Consider the following 7076-nt stretch of genomic DNA (forward strand, 5'->3'; position numbering starts at 1 on the left):
TTTAATTGAATCCAGTCCACATAATTGGTATTTGTAATGCATGTTTAAATTAATAATAATAACCTTACCTATTTATGGATTCAAAATTAAATTCGATTATTTTTTTTGCATCAAAAAAACTAACAAATTTAAGTTCAAATTTATAAATTTCTTGTGAGAACTTACGTATGGTTGTAATTTTTGGTGTGGGAATTACTTACAAACGGGTGTATTTTTTCGTTAGGCATCTTACATATAATATGCAGCAACCACTTACCTGCTATGTATTCCGCGTGGAAACTTACTATTTACTAAACCCGATATTTTTACTTCCTCTGGGGTTAATATCTACAAGGCAATTCTTACTTTTATTATTATGATTTAATGATCGGAACAACAAAATCAACGCAACGACAACAGCGATGATGATAACAATGTAGAGGATGATTTTTACCCATGTAAAATACATACGGATTAAAAGTGTTACTTTCGATAGCAGATGACAGCAGCAATGAGTAAGACAAGTGAAAATACACAGACGGTAACGAATGTTATACTTTTCCATCATCAGCTGATTTCAAAGATTTGAGTGAGTAGTAGGTATGTTTATAAATAAGTGTACCTACCTACCTATCATATAGGTACCTACCTAGTATGTATAATATTGTATAATACTATGATATTAGTAATATTTTTGTCGTCGTAAAAAGTGAAAATTATTACCTATAATTTTATTCTTAAGTTTTAAATTTGTATAACTTTACAATTATTTTATTTTGACAAACCTCATCATTTTTTTCTTATTTGCATGACGACGATGACGATATAATATTAATATAAAGAACTCTTAGTTACGTATTTACCATTACATATTATGTTTAATTTAATCCATTTATCGGATAATTCAGCAGTAACGATTAAAAATTTATACAAACGGTCACGAATATACTTTTCTACCTATCATCAGCTGATTACAACAATTTAAGTGTGTAGGTACTGTATATTTTATTAATATACGTATAAATGTACATATATACGACTAGTATAATATACAAATCTTTAAAGTCGTAATCATGTAAATATTTAATCTGTCTATAGAATACATTTATTATCATGGACGGCTTAAAAAAGAGACTCGTACAGCAATCAAGTGTCTGTTTCTCATCTATTGGTGATTTAACAATTGGAAATCGTTACCCAATCACCAAACTGTGCAACCAAGATACTCAGTACGGTAGAACTGTATTGTGCACTTTAATAGACAACAACGATGGCGATAAACTTATCAATGTGTACCTTCCTAAATCAATTAAACTTAATGACGATGAGATTCTCGAGTTTAATTCGAGGGTGGTAAAGAATATGGCTCTGGTCTACAAAGGTCGCAAGGGGAGAGCGTTTGATATAACGTTTGAGTAATCAATTAAAAAATAAATTTTGAGTTTCTATTAATATTAAGTACATTTTAAATTAATAAATGGTTTAACGCTAATTTATTATGTTACATGTGTTTATGTTAAAGTCTTAAGGCATACATGAAAAATTATAAACAATTATAAAACAATACTATAACATTAATCGACAAATACCTAAACAAGAACTTCAACGAGAAATTTGATAAATCATATATATATATATATATATATTTATGTTTAAAATGTTTTATCGAAGTTATGTGAATTTTACATAGTTTGAGTACAAATTGTACGTATAATATATGTTTATTATTATGAATTTTTGACGTACCTAATACACATAACAATAACATTTCTATGGTAGGTATTTTTTGCATTTATTATTTTAATTTTTGTATTTATACTATACAGTGGCGTAGTGCTGAACATTTTTCAAACCTGAGGCAAACTATACAATTTGACCATACTAAAATCCGATGAATAAAAAAACCTAATTTAACGTCTTTTAAATAAGCCTATCTTCTTCCCAGAGATCTAATGTACATACAAACATTCATTTATATATAATATATACATTGACAAAAAATAATAATACAAATCAACAAACATGCCCAATTAACCAATAGCAACCAATATAATACACTATTATTATTTTATTTTTCAGTTTATTTTTTTTCTGGACAGATGGCGCCACTGTTGTATTTTTGATATCCAGATTTACTACTTTTCCGGTGGATTTTCCTGAAATTTTTTTTCGTAAAAACCTTTTGTTGCAATTACAAACACAACAAAAAAAGAATCAGCCAAATCGGCCCAGCCGTTCTCAATTGATGAATTAAGATACATTATTGTCACCATTTTTATATAATATAGTCATATAGGTAGGTATAGTATATATTAGCATTGTGTGTGAATATCTTAACACATGCATACGAGTACCAACAAAGTAAAATAAAACTGTATAATAATAACTAGATCGTATATAAACACAAAATTATAATATCTATATAGATATAATTGTACCTTATATATCGGTGCGAGTCGTTTGTTCGAAGGCCATTTGGTCGAAGGTTTAGTTATCGAAAAAAAGTGATCGAAATGTCATGTGATCGAATCGTCATGCGGTCGAAAAACAGATGGTCGAATATTTTATTAATATAGTCGAAATATTTTGTGGTCGAATGGGTTTTTTGATCAAAGTAAAGATAATGATTAGCTTTTCGATTACTATATCTAATATTTTTATAGATGTACCTAGCCCGTATGTGCCATACTATATCGTAGTAGGTATATCGTAGTCTATTAAAGTACTGTGAACATTCATATATAATTGGTAGACAAGTTATGAAAACAAGAGGAAGACCAAGAAGAGAACCAGTTTACATGCCTCCACTTTTCCCTCCAGAATTATGGTCTGTAGCTGAAAGGTTATCATCAGGATTGCCCAGGACGACAAATACTGCAGAATCCTGGCATAGAAAATTAAATAGATTAATATCGCCACATCCTGGTTTGTCTGAAATGGATATTATTTTTTATATCATTATTTAAATTATTAATTTTATTATTGTATACCGTAGGACTACATAAATTAATCAAAACCTTACAATCTACTCAAAACAAAACTGAAGCAGTAATTGAGATGCTAGTTTATGGGCGCAACAATAAAAAAATGAAAATTCAAGTCCAATCCCACAATATACGTTTAAAAGAAGTGCAACAAAGATTCTTAGCTGATCCCGGTTATGAAACTAGAGTATTTAAGAGGAATAGCACAAAATTTAAAATTTTAAGTACTCACTATATTATATTGTTTATACTAAACTAATACTTATAAGTTATACTAGTATATACCTACCGTCCTACCAATTATTTTAATATTTTATTACAACTTTTTTTTACCTTATAATACCTACTTTAGTTAATTTTATAATATAATTTATGTTTTTTTTAAATAATTAACACAAATATAATGTATTTTTCGACCATAATTTCGATATATTTCGATTACATAGCATTTCGATCATTTCCATTTTCGATATCCTATTTTTCGATCGAAAATGTATTCGACCTGATACCTTTTCGATCACTTTTTTCGATCACTAGACTTTCGGCCACTTGATTTTCGGTCAGACAACCCCCACCCCTATATATATACAGCTTAGGTATGTATAAATTAATTTGGAATCTTATGAGGAATGATATAAAATATAAATTGATTAAATATAAATGTTGTATTCAAATATCAAAATATGGTATTAGTTAAATAGTTTAAACGATGTATAAATAATAAATAACACATGTGCGCAAGATAGAGAATAATTATAACAAAATAGTCTTTGAATTTTTTTTCATTTTGTTAATCATTTTTTAATTTAAAGACGTCACTTGTCAGTTGTTATAGGTACCCCAATTATACAGACAGAGATTCAAAAGAAATTCTTTGGTTGGTAATCATCTGAATATTTGGTATATGTCTTGGTGTACACGTCAGACAGGTGACACATCGGTGGAAACATCGGACCCTACAGTCTACCAGACTACCGTTATAAGTTTATTTGACAGTATACGGCCGAATACCGTTAGTCGTTACCCTGTCTATGGTTTTATATAATTATTATTTTTGATTATTTAAACTGTATTACTTTATTTGCAAACAAAACAAAACAAGAACACCGATTACGTTTAGGTTATTAGTTTTTTTTTTAACATGCGTTTGCTTACCTTCTTAAGCAATGCTTGTGATGGAGGTGAGGAGTACCTATTTAAGAAAAAACATACATATTGGGTGAAATTTAGATTTATGTAAAATAGAAAAAAAAAGAAAAAAGACATTGCAAATGTATGAGATAGAATTTACGATTTAAAAGATTCTACCAACCCTTAAAAATAAGTTTACTCTACTTGTATATTATATTATATTAATTTTAATAGTTGTCGTGATAACAATATTATAATAGGTAGGACGTAGGTACTAGGTATAATATTATATCGATATAATATACACTTAACGGCTAATATATAAAGTTAGGTATATTATTAAAATTACCCACTAACATTATGTACCTACCAAATGCAAAGTACTATTCCACACAGGTGTATAACCTACCTACTATTTACATAGGTAATAATATGAAATAGGTAACATTACATTATTTACATTGTTATATTTGAAATGTCAAGCAAACAATTTAATTAAACATTAAATTATATTATTAAAAATATCATCATAAAATGGGTAAATAACATATGTACAAAGTACTAAGATAACATAATTTCACATCAATGTAAATAATATTCAATTATAATAATGATTATAAAATCGTAATATAAAATATAATAAAATATATAACACGCTAGGGATCATCGGACCTCTAAAAAATAGCATAAGACGTATTTCAGTATAAATTTTAGTATTATGTTCATACTCACAAGTACGGAGATAATTTTTATTTTTAAACATCTTATTTTCAAAATGTAGGCACGTAGCAATTGAGAAGGTCCATACGGTTTTTCATAATATTATTTTTTGTCATATTTTTTAAATAACGTATGTTGTAATAAAACTTAAAATTATCGCAGAAGTTATGCATTTGTTGAAATCTTTCTCTAAGATAATTGATTTCTATGTCTTATAAATAAAAGTTTAACTCAACATTAAATTTAGTTTTTAAATTAATTACGATTTTTGGGTCCATCAGGTTATTCATAAGAAAAGAACTTAGTTTTATTTTGTCGTGAGCAAATAGAAGCTTGTTACGTTAAATAAGTTTCAATATCTAATTCTGTTGCTATGGTTTTAGAATCTTTTAAAAATGCATTAAAACTCTCATCACTTTGATTCTTTTTTAAAAGTTGGAATTTATCGTTATTACGATATTATGGTTATTTATATTCAACATTACGATTACGGTGCGTCCTCGGTAAACGAGATATTATTTTTATAATTATATATTTTTTGTACTTCGTGTTTCATATTATTTTACTTTCGAAATTTGCCGCCCTTAAACTAGCCCCTCCCCCCTAAGTACCTGTTATTTTGCTACCGTATTGGGCCAAGCCTGAGTTATTCTTTAAACGTAACTCATGCCTAGCGCTATCAAAATTCAAAATCAAAATTAGAATCATTTTTTAATTTCACAACTGTAATACCGAAGAACAAACAAGAAACAACACTACAGCAGTGTTTATTCCAAGAGGGTGATATATTTCTGTGATGTATAATTATTATATATAATTTATGATAAGACCTCTGTCAGAATGAGTGACAATGATAAAAACAGTCTTTCTCTCTTTCCCGATATGGAATTCAACATTATGAGTAAACAGTTTTTGAACAAATGAAAATATAAGTAGGTAGGTATTTCGTGGACCATGGTTGCAAGACATTAACACTAATATTATTATAATTTATAATCTACATTCATATTTATTATTATAAGGCACGTCGTTGGCGTAGGTTACATGCACTAAACTTGAATGTAATTTACAGTACAATAGCAGGGGCTAACTAAATCAATAATCATAGTAAACTGGTAAAGTGGCAAAATGTCGACCACCCCGCGTAAAAAGTGAAATGTAAAACCCTTCAATATTTGCTCGACATCGCATTTATTCGTTTTGTTCATTTCTTTTTTGATCGATCTCTTTCTCACGCTCCGCGAACCCTCTAAATCGTTATCTCACTCACTCTTTTATCTGTGTACGTGTGATATCCCATTATCAAGCTCTCTCTCTCACTCTCTCTCTCTCTCCCTCTCTCTCACTATCTTTCACCGTGTTATGGTTAGTGCCACATATGTCCAAGTAACGTAAAACGTTAAAAAGTTCGATCCATGAAATGTCAATAGGCAGCTGGTAACGGAATTAGAACACTTATGTGGTTGCTAACATTAACATAATTAGAAGTGTTAATAAAAGATAAATCGTTTACAGTAATATTAGTCTTAAATCTTAATTATTACATGAGTTATACACCGCCACTGTCACTAATTCTATTGAATGAAAACCGTTTCTACTAGCTATAATATTTTTTTAAAATTATGCCGTCTTCAGCAGTTTTATAATAACAGCTTGGGGTTTTCACGCAACAAGCGTATTACCCACAAATCAGCTGAAGGGACACGCCGCCACCGAGGACTGACCGGAAGTCAATGTGGCCAGGTCTGGTGGTCTTTTTAAAATTGTGTAAATTAGCCCATTATTCTATTTTTTAAAGTTGTTTTAATCATATTAAAACCTCATTCATAATTTATCGGTATTTTTTGAATTTTTTGAATTGATTAGAACAATTAAATTATAATTTTTATATAATAGGTACACATTTTTAAGATCGTTGGAAGTTAAAATAATTTATTACTCGTTAAGTCATTTTCATGAAATTCTAATCATTTTTAACGAAAATCGTTTCACAAATAAAATTTCGGGAATCCAACCTACTACAAAGTATTTATCTGACCATTTTTTTGTTTAAATTGTGAAATCACAATTATTTTATTTGTTTATTGGTGATTTTTAATATTTTTTACTACCTATTATATAATATATCTTGTATGGTTTGTGATATCTAGTGATTTTTGGAAGGGGTATGTGCAGGTGGTTATAAAATATTTGATCTGGCAACACTGCAAGGCGTAGATTCATCACACGACACACACGTGCGCGTTCGCTTAGTGCCGGTGC

General features: G+C 28.9%; 1 pseudogene; it reads left to right on the top strand.

Annotated features, from left to right (window-relative positions):
- Window positions 1-1092: 1092 nt before the first annotated feature.
- LOC132949279 (uncharacterized) lies at window positions 1093-3187 on the top strand (annotated as a pseudogene).
- The last annotated feature ends 3889 nt before the right edge of the window (window positions 3188-7076 follow it).

This window comes from Metopolophium dirhodum, chromosome 1, assembly GCF_019925205.1.
Source record: "Metopolophium dirhodum isolate CAU chromosome 1, ASM1992520v1, whole genome shotgun sequence".
NCBI classification, from domain to species: domain Eukaryota; kingdom Metazoa; phylum Arthropoda; class Insecta; order Hemiptera; family Aphididae; genus Metopolophium; species Metopolophium dirhodum.